At 37.9% G+C, this 17,701-nt stretch overlaps 1 protein-coding gene and 1 pseudogene across 2 annotated transcripts in view; both read left to right on the top strand.

The window, feature by feature from the left end:
- RIT2 (Ras like without CAAX 2) overlaps nucleotides 1-17,701 on the top strand; it is a 320,231-nt gene that overhangs the window by 106,802 nt on the left and 195,728 nt on the right. The gene's annotated exons all lie outside the window — the stretch shown is intronic.
- Nucleotides 16,842-16,939, top strand: LOC117012017 (uncharacterized; annotated as a pseudogene).

Raw genomic sequence — 17,701 nt, 5'->3', positions numbered from 1 at the left:
GGAAACTGGGACTATTGCAAGGAATTAAATCCTGCCAATGACCTGAATGACCTTGGAAGAGGATCCAAAGTTGCAGGTAAGAACACAACCCTGCTCACACCTTGATTTCAGTCTTGTGAGATTGTGATAGGAGAACTCAAATGTGCCATAATCAGACTTCTGACCAACAGGACCTGTGAATCAATAAATGAACACTCTGTTTGGGCTGCCGTAACAGAATATCAGACTGGGTGGCTTCAACACCAAAATTTATTTTCTCAGAGCACTGGCGGCTGGAAATCCAAGATAAGGTGGAAGCAGGGTTCCTAGCTGGTGAGGCCACTTTTCCTGGCTCGCTGATGGCTGTCTTCTCTCTGTACCCTCACATGGCCTTTCTTCTGTGTGCATGTGTGTGTGCAGAGAGAGAGCTCTGATATCGCTTCTTCTTCTTATGAGGACACCTGTCTTATGGGATTAGGTCTCCACCCTTATGATCTCATTGAACCTCAATTATCTCCTCAAAGGCCCTGTCTCCAAATGTAGTTATATTGGGAGTTAGGACTTCAACATTTGAATTTTGAAGGAACACAATTCAGCCCATAACAGCATTGTTTTAAGCTGCCAAGTGTGTGGTAATTTGTTTTATAGCAATAGAAAACTGATACAATAATAGGAAGAATAAAAGAGATATTGGGCAATCACCTTATAATATCTACCACAAATAATGGCAATTACAAACATTGGCAAACCTTTGAGAGTGAGACGGGATATTAGCAGATGATCGTAATGGTAAAATTTCAAAGCGTTTTTATATTATCGAAGTTTATAACAATAACCGAGCATAAGGTAGAGAGGTTATATATCTCTGTTACCATTTTACATATAGTCAGTTCTGTTAAACAGAAAATATATTTCTAAAAATCACTGCATGATGCAAAATTACATTAATGAGAAAAAAATTATAAAAAATAGGGTGGGGCTCAGTACTTGAAAACATCAAGGACATAGTTTTTAAAAGTTAGGAATATAAGAACAGTTTCACACATGTTAGATGCTTAAGAAATACATAATAGTACAATTAAGTATGGCTCTTTTGTTGAAAAAAATGCAAAAGTGCTTGTGGAAGTGGGTATTGGAAGAATTGTAGCTTGCAAAGTTTTATGCAGTTGTGGAAGAAAAGTGATCTGAAATTGAACAGAAAGTTGTATTATCAGATGTGGACAGGTGAGGCTCATAATACATAGTGAATTGAGGTAGCAATAGAAGTAGGCTAGTAGATCTTTGAGGTGTGTGTGTGTGTATGAATATAAATATATGTATGTATGTGTGTTTTCTATTTCTACTCAGCTGTGTTCATCTGGATAAAGTTCTCTGCTGTTACCTAGTGTTTCTCAAGGACCAAACTTTGCTTAAAAAAAAACCATGAAATTTACTTGTGCTCAAATTGTTCAATTGCTTATGCTCAAAGCAATTATATCAATTGCTTTGAAACAAATTTGAATTTACAAAACAAGTGCCATAGCAGAAATCACTATATAAGGAAACGGATGCTCAGAGGACTTCAGTGCTTTGTTTAAAGGCACAGAATTAAGAAGCCTTAGAGCTTCCATATGAAAATCATTTTCTAGATTCTGGCACAATGGTCTTTCCACCTCTGCCCCACCTCTCTCTTTCATAGTTTGAGTCACATTCTGTCAACCAATTAGTATGTTCAATGCTATAAATATGAATAGTATGTTCAATGTCATGAGTAACAGTCACTGAGACTGCAGACCTAACAATCTAATAGAGAGATTATAGCCAATATAAATAATTACAATAACAAGTGCAATGTGGAAAACTTTACAACAAAGATCCATCAGTGAGTCAGAGTAGCAAATGGCAATTATTATGTCGATCTAGTGACTCACCATTCACCATTCAAGAAAGAGGAGGAAGTCCTTGGCCTGAGTCCTGGAGGCTGAGTGTGAAGCAGAGGTGGTACAATGGCATTCCGGAGAGAAGATCAGTATGAGAGCAAAGACCCGAGTCAACACAATGGACTAATTGTGCTTCCCAGAAAGCCCAGAGATCTCTAGGGTCATTTGAGATCTCCCAGTAGGTTTGAATCTGCTTACGGCGAAGTCCTACTGCATGGCTCATGCTAACAACAAAAACAAAAAGCTTTTAAAAATTATTTTTATAAAAGTTTATAGCACTCCTTGAGATACTGGAAATACTATAATGTATTGCACACCGAAGATTGTGAGTCATGTTTCCATAAAACATTGTCTAACTGCAGTCCTGAATGAGCTAAATGTACTCTAAGCAGGGCAGGGAAGCTGACCTGCTGAGAATGTGCCTCCTTGAGGTAGGCATGTTGATTCAGGCCTAGGGAACAGAAAGGGGAAACCCTTTAATAATTGAATCTTTTTTATTACAGAATCTATTCTTCAGGGTTCTCCACCATCAAAGGTGGATTTATAAATAGTCGCATGAAATGAAAACTCTCTTTATAGAGACACAGTATTTTAAGCAGAAAATTTCTCAAGACTATCCAAAATATCAACTCTACTAATGATTAAAGGATATCTGTACTACTCGTGGCAGTTGAAACATCCACTGTGGGGGAAAAAAAGTAATACAGGCCATACAAAGATCCTTCCCCAATCTACTAAATGGAGTGTAAAAGAAGAGAAAGAAATAACCTGTTGCCACAGAAGGAAGTCATACTAAATATCTTGGGGGGAGGAGGCATAAGATGTTTTTTTTTTTTTTTTTTTCTTTTCAAAGTGGGGAGTAAGATACACTATTCTAGGTCATAATGACCATTCTTCAAAATCTTTGTAAGTCCACAGGGAAAACATCAACGTGTGTTTGTGTATATATCATTGAAGAGGAAAATTGACAATGACAAAGCAGAGAGGATTCGAGTTTTAGCATCAGAAAGACAAAGGTTTTAATCTCAAGTCATCAATTTACTACTCTGTTTCCCCGAAAATAAGACCTAGCTGGACCATCCACTCTAATGCATCTTTTGGAGCAAAAATTAATACAAGACCCAGTATTATATTATATTATATTATATTATATTATATTATATTATATTATATTATATTATATTAGACCCAGTATTATATTATAGTAAAATAAGACCAGGTCTTATGTTAATTTTTCTCCAAAAGACGCATTAGAGCTGATGGTCCGGCTAGGTCTTATTTTCAGGGAAACACGGTAGCTGGTTGAGCAGAATAGGCCCTCAAAGAAGGGCCTTCCTTTCAAATTATTAAAGATGTTGGCATCAGGGTCAGTTAAAACGAAGTCAAGAAATAGATGTGAAAACTGAGGGTTGCTAGATGGGAGGGGGTTGGGGATAAGAGGGAAGGTGAGGGGATTAGAAAACAGTCAGTAACCACAAGATGGCCACGGGGTACGAAAGTTAATTTGGGGAATGTAATCAATAATATTGTAAAGATTTTGTAGGGTATCTGATGGACACTTGTCTCATTAGGGAGACCACCTCAGGGAAGATGTAGATGCCTGATCACTGCACTGTACACCTGAAGCTGAAGCTGAACAATAATGAATGTCAACTACAAGTTTGTTCATATATATATATATATATATATATATATATATATATATATATACTTACAAGAGTACAGCATTAGGAATAGAGACAGTGAAAATGTATTGGCTGTGTGCAATGTCAGATGGATAGTGGATAGGGGGAGGGGGATTGACACAGTGTGAGGGATATAAAAGATAAACGTCTATTACTTTGTTTTGTGCATCTAAAACTAATAAATAAAAAATTGCTTAAAAAAAGAAATAGATGTGATTAGCACTGAAGAAATTCATTTTGATTCAGTGAAGTTTTGCTGAGGGGAAGAAATCCTATAACTCATCCTTAATATAAGGTGTTTCCTTCTGAAGTGATAAAACAAATGAACTTTGATTATTGTTGTTAAGCAAGGTACACCAAGGTCTTTTGAGTTTTCACTCAAAAAGATAAGTTACGTATATGCAAGTGAGAGAAGAAAATTGGCAAGTGTCTTATTTAAAACTGCCTTGAAATGAAATCCTGTTTGTTTGTTACTTTAGATATGTTCCTTATTTTCCCAAATAAATCAAAAGAAAGTTATGATTGGATGTTGTACTCATTTTCTATTTCTGGCCTAAAAATTACCAAATACCTAATGGCTTAAAACAATACAAATGTCTTTTCATACATTTCTGGATGTCAGAGCTCTGACACAGGTATCACTGGGCTAAGATCAAGGCATCGGCTGGGCTGCGTTCTTTCTGGAGGGTCTAGGAGAGAATTTGCTTCCTTTAGGAGCCTTTTTCAGCTCCTAAAGGCTGCCTGCTTATCTTGGCTTGTGTCTCTCCTCCTCCATCCTCAAAGCCAGGTACATAGCATCTCTCCAGCCCTGCTTTCTTAGTCACATCTTCCTCTGATTCTCTTCTTTGGTCTCTAGCTTTGCTTCTTGTTTAAAGGTCTCTGCAATTATGTTGGGCACACCTGGTTAATTCAGGATAATCTGTCTATTCTGACATCAGTTGATTACAATGTTAAGATCATCTGCAAACTTAACTACCCTTTGCCAGGTGATATAATACATTGGTAGGTTCTGGGATTAAGACATATACTGTTCAGTGGTGGACATTATTCTGCCTACCACAAATATTATAATAGATCATAAATTCTACCCCAAGTAAAGAAATAAAATGGCTCAGGTTATTCCCTCCTCCCCTGGCTCAGTGATGTAAGAGTCCCTACAGGGCTCAGCTGGAGGTGAAAACAATTTTTTTATTATCTACCTCATGAGGAGGGCCACCTTCAGGCTGAAGGTGATACTGAGTCAGTGATATTTGGGTGTATTTAAAAGTTACCTTTGGTATGGGAGAATGCCTTTTGAATTGTTTCTGTGTCCTACAGTTCTGAAATTTCAGTCTTATTGTGTACATACACATACACACACACTCACACATGCATGCATGCATACATACACACAACAGCAGAGAGGGGAGGGATTCTCAATTCTCTTAATTTTGCCAGACCTAAAACAAAACTTTAAAAAGTACTCAATCTTATGTTAACCGATGAATGGCCCTTTGATAAAAGTTAAAAAATAAATAAGTACAGTGAAATGATGTAACAAAGAAAATGAAGTTTAAAAGAACTGAAACTTCTAAGTCTCCAGATAAAATCCAAAGTGCTCTTAAGGAATAAGTACTGTTTCTTATTCAACTTATATTTTCAAATCTCTTTATCATTATCTTCCATAATTCTTCCTGTAAAAGATGGAAGAAGTCTTGAAAGATAGCCAGTCTAACATCCCATCTAATGATTGAATTCTCTATATTACTTCCCTCTAACTACAACCCAAATTTACCTGCACCCATTTTCTCTCAAGAATACCCACCCTATTTTTGGACAGTTCTTTGCTTGTATGTTTTTTGTTTTTTTTGTTTTTTTGTTTTTTTTTTATTGAGCTAAAATATGTTTCCTTCTTCCTTTAATTAAACACTTTAATTATTTGTTTGTCTTCCTCTCCTTTCCTTACAGTCATGCAAAAAATGTCTAATTCTTGTCCACGTGGAAGCACTTAAAATTTATGAAGCTATTAAGCCTTCACTTCGTGACCCTTCTCTCCAAACTGAACATCCTCCATTCCTCCTGAATCACCTTTTCTATAGTAAGGCCTCAATCCCAGATGTTCCTCTAGTCCCTCCATGTGTACATCAGAGTCTATCAATTTCTCACTCACAAGTAGTATCCCACTGCAACTAATGCAATATTTCACTTAAAGCCTGACCAATACAGAATACGATGGGTTCTTAACTCCTTGTTCTAAAGAAATGCAGATATTTCCACCTTCAATTCCAACCTACTATAGCCCAAAAGAGTTTACCCGGTTTTTGTAAATACCTTACTTTGTTGACTCATATTGGGATCTTTATCAATAGAAGAATGTTCAGGTATTTTATCATAACTAATATTTTCAATTCAAATCTCCTCCATTCACATCTCCCTTCCTTAATGTCCATAGGCATTAAGGAGAAGAAACAAAAAAAGCACCCTCAGAAAATTATATCAGTCTACAGGGTGGGTTGTCCTGTTATAAACAGTCCATTTTCAACTTCATAAAAGACCTTTTGCATACCAGTTAATATAATTTAGATAGTCACTATCATTCTTTATCTTTAAGAATCTTCCCATATGAATATGTGTCTTTCTGTTCATTAAAACCATTAATCAAAGTGGAAAATGCATTGTGGGAAATGGCTGGGTATATAACAAACTACTAGAAAACTTGCTGCATACTGAAACAAGTCACCATTTATCATTTTGGATAGAGTAATTCAAATGTTTACTAATCCCTCTGATTATATTTGGTCCAAGTTTGCACTTCTCCATTTTATCAACTGAGACTACAAGTCAAACACCTATCTGAACCCCATTTTCCTGTACGGTGATGATTCAAAATGCCATTCATACATTTTGTGGAAACTCAAAACATCATTAATCTGCAAAAGCAGATTCAGATTCCATTGGAGAAGCTACATACTCCCTTAAAATCTAATTACATATCTACGGGCCTCAGTCTCTCATTACAAATGTTTGTTTTATCTTGCTTCTCAGCACAATTCTCCTCCTAAAAGAGAAATAGGAAGACAAGGAATTCTGATGTTTTTTGCCATTTATCAGCAATTTATACCCTCCACTTGTCACCTTTTTTCTGGATATATTGTCTTTTGAAACTTTTACCAATCTTCTCTAAAGATTGAGAGAAGTGAAATTAAAACCTTCAAGCCTCGACTTACTAGAAAGATGGCAGAGTAGATAAACACCGTTCTTGTGCCCTTCCATGCACACATTAAAATTACAACTAAATTATAGAACAATCAACCTGGAGAACCTTCTGAAATTTAGCTGAACAGAAGTCCTATAACTAAAAAAATAAAGAAGCCACATCAAAATTTGTAGGGGGCAGAGAAATGGAATGGACCCAAACTTCTGTGTGGCAGTTAAAAATCAGGAGGGATAACTTGGCCATGCAGGTTCCCCCCAGAGGAGCTAGGGACCCCAGCTCCACACACCAGGATCCGCAGCGAGGTGTCCTGGTGCTGGGAAGAAAAGCTTCCATAACATTTGGCTATGAAAAACAGTGGGGGTTCTGACTGCTTGGGTGGAATAAAAGGCTACAGGAAACCCAGACATCCTCTTAATGACCCACACACAGACCCACTCGCAGGCACTTACCTTGGCTCAGTGGAGGGATGGTGACTTGGGGGGCTTCAGAGACATACGGTGGAGGGGTCAGAGTGAAGTCGTGGCTTCAGAGGAAGGACTGGAGAACAGTCAGCCTTTTCCCAGTTAGAGGAGCTCCCTCTCTGCAGCCAGCAGGTGAGCGCCATCTTGCCTGTGGTAAGCCCGCCCCCCACAGGCCAAATCTGAATTTGATTGGCCTGGTGATCTCCACTGCTCTGCCCTGCTAACTCAACCAGGACCCTGACCCACCCAACTCATGCACCGCTGGAGGCACTTTATCCTGAACAGCCAGCCCCAACCACATTGCACTTTTTCTTGAAAAACAATCAAAGTCCAGCAGGCCCCGCGTGGGTAGTGACTGGTTTTGGTGTATTCTGAGATTTTTGCTGAGTCACTTCAGGCTCAGTACTGGCAGCAAACTGGAACTTACGTTAACCTGGTGACCACAGTTCTTCCCACTCTAGTGACTCCCTGAGACTCTGCCTCATCCAACTTACGTGTCACACGAGGCTTTACCTGAGGCTGAAACGTAAGGGAGATGGCAGATGGCAGCAGGCCACTGGGTTTCCTGGCTTTTTGCGAGTTATTCCAGGTCTGGTACTGTTGGAAGCTGAACTTGGTTCACAGCAAGGCCTCTCTCACATGCTGCTAGGTTTAGCAAAGGCAGTAAGTAAACATGGTTTCTTTATAGCTCCTACCAGGCAGTCCCTGGCTGGTCACGGGGGGGGGGGGGGTGACCTGGGCTAACACCAGAGCTCCTTCTAAGAAGCCCCAGAACCAATATACTTAGAGGTTGGATTCAGACCACAGCTGTGCACTACCCAATTGCCTCCACAAGTGGCAAACCCAAAAGGTGGTCTTAATAGATGCCAGAGCCAGTTGGGGCAAATCCTGCTTCATGCAGTAAGCACCACACAGCATCCCATAAGCTGTAGACATGGCTAAAATCCACAGCCAATCAGCCTGAAGTTTAATCTCACCCACTGATATGCCAATAGCCATCAAGGATCAACTATAACAGGAGGGCACACACAAGCCACATAAGGACACTCTTGGAGCATCCGGCTCAGGTGACCAGGGAGACTGTGCCACTATGTCCCACAGGATACCTGCTACATAAGGCCACCCAACCAAAACTGGGAGACATAGCAGATCTATCTAATACATAGAAACAAATACAGCAAGACAGCCCAAATGAGGACACAAAGAAATGTGTCCCAAATGAAAGAACAGGAGAAATCTACAGAAAAAGAACTATTATAAATGAAGTGGTGGCAAGCAACCTACCAGACACAGAGTTCAAAACAATGGTTATAAGGATGCTCAAGGAATGTATTGAGAACTTCAACAAAGAGATAGCAAGCATAATAAAGGGCATAGAAACCATAAAAAAGAACCAGTCAAAAGTGAAGAGTACAATAACTGAAATGAAGAATGCACTAGAAGGAATTAGGAGCAGATTAAATGAAGCAGGGGATCGAATCAGCGATTTGGATGCTAAGGTAGCAGAAAACACCTAGTCAGACCAGCAAAAAGAAAAAAAAAATACAAAAAATTAAGACAGTTTAAGTTGCTTCTGGTGCAACATCAAGCATATCAACATATGCATCATCATGGTCCTAGAAGGAGAACTGGTACCATGATGAAAAAATTCTCTCACCTGGTGAAGGAAATAGACAAGCTCAGGAAGTGCAGAATCCCAGACAAAATGAACCCAAAGAGGCCAACACAAAGACACATCATAATTAAAATGCCTAATTTTAAAGACAAAGAGAGAATTTTAAAAGCTGCAAGAGAAAAGCAGTTAGTTACCTACAAAGGAACTCCCATTAGACTGTCAGTTGACTTCTCAACAAAAAATTTGCAGGCCAGAAAGGATTGGCACAAAATATTCAAAGTGAGAAAAGCAAGGATTTACAACCAAGATTATTCTTCCCAGCAAGGCTATCATTTAGGATTGAAGGACAGATAAACAGCTTCCTGGACAAGAAAAATCTGAAGGAGTTCATCACCACAAAACTAGTATTACAAGAAACCTTAGAGGGACTTTTTAAAGATAAAAACAACGATGACAACAAAAAAAAAAGTAAAAAAAAAAAATATGAATAACAAAATGGCAATTAGTGCATATCTATAAATAATTACTTTAAATGGAAATGGATTAAATGCTCCAATCAAAAGATAGTGTCACTGAATGGATAAGATAAAAAGACCCTTACATATGCTTCCTATGAGAAACTCACTTCAGATTAAAAGACACACACACAGAGTAAAAGTAAAGGGATAGAAAAATATATTTCATGAAAATGGAAATAAAAAAGCAAAAAATCTAGGGTAGCTACTTATACCAGGCAAAATAGACTCTTTAAAACAAAGGTTATTAACAAGAGACAATGAAGGATCCAGTAATCCCACTTCTGGGTATTAATCTGAAGAAACCCAAAACTGTACTTTGAGAAGACGCATGCATCCATATGTTCATTGCAGCTTTGTTTACAATGGTCAAGACGTGGAGGCAGCCTGGATGTCTGTCATGGATGAATGGATAAAGAGGTGGGACATATATACTATGGAATATTGCTTGGCCAGGGAGGGGAATGGGTTCTTGCCATCTGAGGAGGCATGGATGGACCTAGAGGGTATTGTGCTGAGTGGAGTATGTCAGCCAGAGAAAGACAGATAGATGCAAGGTGATTTTGCTTACATGTGGAATCTAAAGAACAAAGTAAACAAACCAACAAAACAGAAACAAACTCATAGATACAGAGAACATTTTGATGGTTTCCAGATGGGAGTGGGGTGGAGAGTGGATAAAAGAGGAGGGCATTAAGAAGTACAAATTGGTTGCTACACAGTAGTCATGGGGATGTAGGGTACAGTATATGGAATACAGTCGATGATACTGTAATAACTATGTATGGTGTCAGATGGGGACTAGATTTATTGGGTGATGGATGGGAGGGGGTTGGAGGGCAGGGTGGAAAAGGTGAAGGGTTTAAAAAATACAAGTTGATAGTTACAACATCATCATGGGATGTAACATAAAGCATAGAGAATACGGTCAATAATATGGTAATAACTATGTATAGTGTCAGGTACTAGACTAGTCAGGGGGGTCACTTCTTAAATTATATAAATGTCTAACCACTATGCTGTGCACCTGCAATTAATATAAAGTAATATTAAATGTCAACTGTAATTGATAAATAAATAAGTAAACAAATAAGAGTTCAAAGGGAAAAAAAAAAAGCCTCTTGATAAAATCTCCAATGGCCCCATCCAATATCTACTTCTAAATCACTCTATAATTATCTAGGCAATTTCAGTTTTGGGAACTCCTTAATTTTCCAAGTTGGACTCTTTGATTCCATCTCTCCAATGGAGACACCCTCTCCTGCCCCACAAATATCTCAATACTTCTCTAGCTGCAAGTCTATGTGACATGCACATCTGTACATAAACACATAAACATATCACTTGCCTTCTCCCTTGCCTTACAAACAGGGATTTGGCTTTTGTACAGCTTCATGTAGTTTTTTTCACATTGGAGTTTAAGGGAATGGGACCCTCTGGAATTGTACTGCATACAACCTATATAGTTATTAGTGTTAGCATAAAAAAAAATGTTAACCAGAATTTTGAATTTCTGATTATTATGAACTGATCAAATTATGGAAGAACATTATTTTCTTATTGGTCAGCTCCTATGGAAAAGTCATAGTATAAACAGAAGTTATATCTTATAGAGGTATGGTGAATAGATTTGGAGGTGTAGAAAAGCACTACATTAGAGAAGAATAGGAAAGGTAAGTCAAACCCTTACAAAGCAGACATTATTTGGGCTGGGCCTGGCAGCATAATTAGCATTTCGTATGATAGACATGTGAAAGAAATATTTCCTAGCAAAAATAATGACATGGAACCTTGTTGCCCCATGGTTTATTAAAGGGACACAAAATAATCCAGTGTCCTTAGAACATAAGCTATGGAGCCGAAAGGGGAAGTAGGTTTGAAAAATTTATTGTGATGAAACTGTTAGGAGCCTTGTTGCAAGCTGTATTTAATTGTACCTTGGAAGATTGGGGAAACAATTAAGTTTCAATTGCTTTTCACTGAAATTCTCTTTTTTCTCCTTTTCTTTCTCCTCCTCCTCCTCCTTCTCTTTCTTCTTCTCCTTTCCCCTCTCTCCCCACTGTAGAGAAGAATATGGAAAAATAATTCTGTATCAGTAAGCTCTAGTCAGTTTTAAATCTGCTGTTGAGAGCATCTCTTCATCTTTATTATTTGAATGTCTCTTGGAATCACTGGCTATCTTATAAGAGTTGGTGGGAACACCTTGACTTAATAAAACTATACTTCAGTATTTATCAACTTTTATTATTTTTAGGTTCTCTTCCTTTAGATTAAAAATATGTGAGGGCAGGGACGATGTCTGTTTTTCTTACACTATGCCTCAGAACAGCATATGTAGAGCGTTATGTATAAGGTGCTGGAAATGTTTTTTGAATGAGTAAATAGGATACAAGATTAACATCACCAGCTGTTTCTGTCTGGCATAAAAGTATAGAACAACTTCAGACAGGTAGTAACTTTAGGTCATGTTGTTTGTTTGTTTTCTCAAACATTCCTTTTTTCCAAAATTCAACCATAACGTTGAATATAAGAGGAAAGGGAGGAGAGAAGTTAGGAGAAAAAGACACACATCTGAAAGTACCTGCTGATAGCACCTAACTGAGTAGGTGGAGACAGGCGCCGGTCACACAGCCTCCAGACATGGCGGATGTCTTCTACGTTTATTTCCTGAGAAGGGAGAGAAAATCTGCAGTGTAAATTATGTATGTTAAAAATCAATCAGCAGCTGTGTGCCCTTGTCTTCTGCTCTAATGCATAGCTCTGAAACACCAGGCTGTTCCCATTGAGTGGTGGAAAGGTAAATGGAGACCAGATGTGTGAAGGTGACACATAGACTGTAAATGAGAAGTGCTGCTGTGGACAAGAAAAAACTAAATCTTGCATGTATGGAAGCCTATGCGAAGGAGAGGGTGAGATTGCTAGGTGGAAAAATTATTTTCACTAAAAAAGCCAGTCCTCTAAAGAGATGTGGGCAGTCACATCTCTAACATGATTTGAAGGTGCCCATAATTAAAAAGAACTGAAACATCTGTTGTTCACGTAACCTACAGTGGGTTTAGAGAAGTGAATTCCAAGGATATCCAAGCTGAACCAGGTCAAAATTAAATTGCAGTTGCACCGACCAAGCCATGAAGCTGCCATCGCCGCCACTGTGCAGTGAAATGGCGTTTGTCATGCATTATCATCCTCCCAGAAATTCAAAGATCATGGCACAGGGATCCTCATACAGTTTACTTTTGAATCAAGGATTTAATTGAATATACTTGCTTTGCAAATCTTTGTCACATGCCTATAATCTTGTTACGAAGGAGACTGAAAAAATGAGTCGCTGCTTCTGTGTCAGTCATGGAATATGGGGCTTAAAAGATGCTGGGTGGCCACAAACTTAAGAAGTGTCCACTACACTGCTTTCCTGTCTCACTGAACATAATTTCATGAAAGATTCAGCTCTCTATTATTTATATCTGAGTATTAATTTAAGTGTGGCCCAGATTTGGGAGTTATGTAGTGACTCAGTTCAATTCAGAAACAGCACGTCATCTTCGAAGTAAACCTCTTTATTCATTTGATTCATCTTTGACAAACAACCAGTGTAGCAAAATAAGAACAGCTTTTGGTGTCTAACAGACCTAGTTTAGTCTCCCAATCACCACCTACTTCGTGAGCTTTGCTAAGTTTAATACCTCTCTCTCTTTTTCCATATTTAAATTGGGTATATTGATATACAGAGGTATCAAAAAAAATGCATACACATTTTAAGAAAGGAAAAAACTACTAAAATTGTAGTACTCAATATATACCAATAACAAAAGATAAATACAAGTCATATTTGACTTCTGCAATTACAAAAGGTGTTTAAGGTGGTTACCATCAGCGTCCAGACGCTTCTGATTATGGTGAACTACTGCTTGAACGACATTGACCAGTATCCACTTGTATACATTTTTTTGGCACCCCCGGTATATGCACTGTGTCATGTGACTTAAATAAGCCAGCACATATGAAAGAATCGAGCAGAATGCTAGACACAGTCAGAGAAGATAAACTGAATTTATTGAGCACTTATTATGTGCCTGTCACAATGCTAGAAAATGCATAATACAAAGATGAATGAGGCATGACTCATGCTTTTAAATTGCTGAGGCCAAGAAAGATAATTAGAACAAAATGGTTGAAGTGCTTTATAGAGCTATGTGCAGAAGTACAGGAAGGGCATAAAGTTTCTGCCTGGGCAAGTACAGGAAAACTTCATAGGGAAGTGTGATAGTTAATTTTATGTGTCACCTTGATTTGGCCATGGGGCGGAGTCCCAGACATTTGGTCAAACATTACTCTAGGTATGTCTGCGGGTGTTTCTGGATGAGATTAACATTTGATAGTAGACTGAGTGAGGTCGGTAAGCTCTTCCTAATGTTGGTAGTCCTCATCCAAGCAATTGAGAACCTGAACAGAATAAAAAGGCTGAGTTAGAGGGAATTTTGCCTGCCTGATTGGTTGACCTGAGACATCAGTCCTCTCCTGCCCTTGGACTATAAATTACACCATCCATTATCCTAGGTCTCCAGCTTGCCAGCCACAGATCTTGGAACTTCTCAGCCTCTATAATTGCGTAGGCCAATTTCTTATACTCAATAAGTCAATCAATCTTACATACTAAGATGTAATTGCAATGTATAATTAAAATTTTATTAGATATTGCTTCTATTTCTCTCAAGAACCTTGACTAATACAAGAAATAAACTATGAAATATTACCAGGATGATAGGGGAGTTTGCAACATAATTACGGATGTCACTCATGTATTTATATTTTAAATTCATCTTTCTTTTTCTCGAATCAAGAAGGTCACCAATGGCTATGAAAATAATATTCTATACCTATATTTTGAATCTATGGAGATACACTCAATAACTGTAATAATAAATCCTCTGTCAAGACCTCCCTTGAGCAATACAGTAGCCCTGAGCCATATGGGACTGTGGTGCCCTTGACACGTGAGTGTCAAGTTGAGATATACTGTAAGTTGCAAAATACACAGTGGCTTTCATTAACTTGGTACAAGAAAAAGAATGTAAGCAATCTCATTAATATTTCTCCATGATGCTTATACATTCGAATGGTATTTTAGATAAATGTATTCAAATGACATATATTGAAATTTATTGTTCCATTTTTGGTTACTGTTTTAATGTGTCTACCAGAAAATTTACACTGCACATGTGGCTCATATTATATTGCTGGTGAACAGTACTGCTGTATATCAGTAGCTTGGGTACGACCTGGTAAGTTCTTAGAAACACAGAATCCCTGACCCAGACCTACTGAAAGAGACTGTGCACTTTAGCAAGATCCCCAGGAGGTTGCATAAGTACAGGAAAGTTTGTGAAGCACTACTCTAGCCCATTGCCCAAAAAATACCTCCCTTCTTCCTCCATCTATTAAGAAAGTTTCATTCTGAAGCCCTTATTCCTACAGAGGCTGATGAAGTAAGGATTGTCCGACTTCACAAAAGGCAAGCTTGGAATTCTACCTATCATGTTTCTCGACGTCAAATTTACCTTTAATCGTTCATATATACATAGGGTTCGATTGTTAAAAGGCCATGCTCAGCAAGCTTGGGACACAACACTTCATTTTGTCATCAGTTTTGAGTAGGAGGCAGCTTGAACTGTTTCCTCCCGTGTATACATTACTCTTCAGCAGGCTGCTGCCAAAACCTGGGGTCCTTTCTGGTCCTCAGATGCCCTTATACCTCCTGCAACTTCTTTGTACAACAGGTACTTTCCTGGTCTCTGTGGTCATAGCTATCAGTAGTGTTTCCTTCCACTTCCATTCGGCTTTTATCATCCTGGCTGATCATCCCCTCAGGCTGTTTTCTGTGTCTCTCATGACAGATCATTTTGTGCAAAAGTAATCCCAGACCAAGGTGTTTGTGCTTGATAATAGCTTAATATTTTACCTCTCCTGTAGTTTTATTGCATTTTAATAGGGAGTTCCTGGAAACAAAATGGCTTATCTTAACTAGAAAGAATAAAGCAGAGGGTTGGAATTTGGGGCATCATGCCAGACTGATGAGAAAGATATTTTGGACAGAAAGGCCTTTTGGTATCATTCTGGTTTTCATTTCTATAACCCATATTCATCAGCATTGTCAGAATTTATTCAACATGAAGAACTAAATATCTAGAAGTCATTATGTAAGATAAAATCGATATAGACTAGAGGAAGCAAGAACAAATCATTGAAAAATGAGTCAACTGATGGGTTAAATTTGGGCAAATATTGTGTTACCATAAAAAAAAAATATGTCAACCTTTAGATACTGGAACTGGATATTTTCTCCTGTTTTTACATTTGAATAATTGAGAATATTTCCCTTTTAAAATGTTTTTACATAGACAAGTATAATATAAATACAGAAAAGTATACAAAGCCATGATTTACCACAAAGTGAATATCCAAATAATCTTCATCCTGGTTAAGAAAGGACTTCCCAATAAATATAAAGTAGCTTGGATGTTTATTTTTGAATTTTATATAAATGGAAACCTACAATGTGTGTTCTTTGAGGTCTAACTTACTTCACTCAACGTTATGTTTCTAATATTCAACCGTGTTGTGGTATGCTGTAGTTTTCTAAAATTTAAAGCAAAAATAATCCACTGTAGGAGTACACTAAAGTTTATTTGCATATCATACTGCTAATGATGAACTCTAGGTTGTTTCTAGTTTAGGGATAGGATGAATACTGCTCATGTAAATATTGTATCCAAGTCTTTAATGCACATGTGTAACTGTGCATGTGCATATATTCCTGATGAGTGAAACTGCTTATAACCAACTGCCATAAATCTGGTAAAGAAATAATAACATTTATTTGTCCCTCACACACCTGTAGGTTGGTTGGAATGTCTTTCCTTTGGAGTGGTATCTATCTTGCTTCTGAAACCAGTAGGCATGTGAGGACGTATTCTACTAATGGTGATGGAAGAATCAAAAGCACACAAGCCCCACTGCACATGAATATTTCGTGCCTTTGCTCACAGCCATTAGGATTTCATTGGCCAAAGTAAGTCACATGGCCAAGCCTAAAATCAAAGAACAGGGAAGTGCTTGCCACCCATTATAAGGTCGTGGCAAGTTGTAGATATATAATATTGGCATAGAGAAGGACTGAGACCAATAGTTTAATCTAACACATAGGCTGTGTGCATGATCAGCTTTAGTAGATAGTGCCAGTTTTCTAAACTGGTTGCACCACTTTCACTCCACCTATAGTATATGAAAGTTCTCCACAGCTCCACAAGTTCACCAATACCCGATATTGTCAGTCTTTTAAATTTGCCATTCTGTTAGGAGATAATATACATATTAGAGTTTTAATTTGTTCTTTACTGATTATTTATAAGGTTGTGCAACTTTAAAGTAATTTATCAGCCAGTGAAAGACCTCTTTATAACAATTTAATCTCTTGTGCTCACTTCAGCTGTACACATACAAACAATGCAGAGATTAGCATGGCCCCTCTGCAAGGACGACATGCATATTTGTAAAGTGTTCCATATTTTTTAACACATTACCTTCTCAAACCTTGGTGCCTCCTAACCCCGAAAAAAAGAAGGGAAAGGAATGAAAAGGTAGGGAAGGGAAAGGAAAGGGAAGGGAAGGGAAAGGAAAGGGAAGGGAAGGGAAAGGAAAGGGAAGGGAAGGGAAGGTAAAAAAAAAAAGAAGGGAAGGGAAAGGAAAGGAAGGGAAAGGAAGAGGAAAGAAAAGGCCTCATATATTTTCTGATACTGCTCCCTTCACCGAGGATCCTCTTTCCTTCCTTACCCTTCCCCATTTCACCCACTGAGATAACTCTTAAGATAGCAAAGGGTCATCTCTTCTAAGAAATCTTTATCTATTCACCAACCTCCAAGTGAACTTTGTTATGCCCTCATTTATGGAAAAGGGCCATATCTTATTCACCTTTATATCCCTTTATATACATATTAGAAACTAAGTAAAGAGTTCATAAATATCAGGTTATATGTGAATGAAAGTTCTTCTACAATAACACACTTTTTACAAGGTGTGTGAAATTGGGAAAATTATGAAACTTCTCCTACCTTTATTTTCTTATCTGTAAATGAAGGTGGGGATAGTTCCGTCGTAGGGTTATCATGAGAATGAATATAAAAAAATGCATCTATATGGTACCAAGCAAGCACAGTTTCAGTGTTCAGTGGCAGTAATAAATGTCATAACTTTAAAAGGAAAACAAAACAAAACAAAAAAGAACTCAATCTCTTGCCCACTTTTTATTGGAGAAGGTTGCTGCTTTCTGATTGA

The sequence above is a fragment of the Rhinolophus ferrumequinum genome, chromosome 19 (genome assembly GCF_004115265.2).
Source record: "Rhinolophus ferrumequinum isolate MPI-CBG mRhiFer1 chromosome 19, mRhiFer1_v1.p, whole genome shotgun sequence".
Taxonomy (NCBI): Eukaryota; Metazoa; Chordata; class Mammalia; order Chiroptera; family Rhinolophidae; genus Rhinolophus; species Rhinolophus ferrumequinum.
The sequence above is the reverse complement of the archived record's forward strand: the minus strand, read 5'-3'. Positions and strand labels throughout refer to the sequence as shown.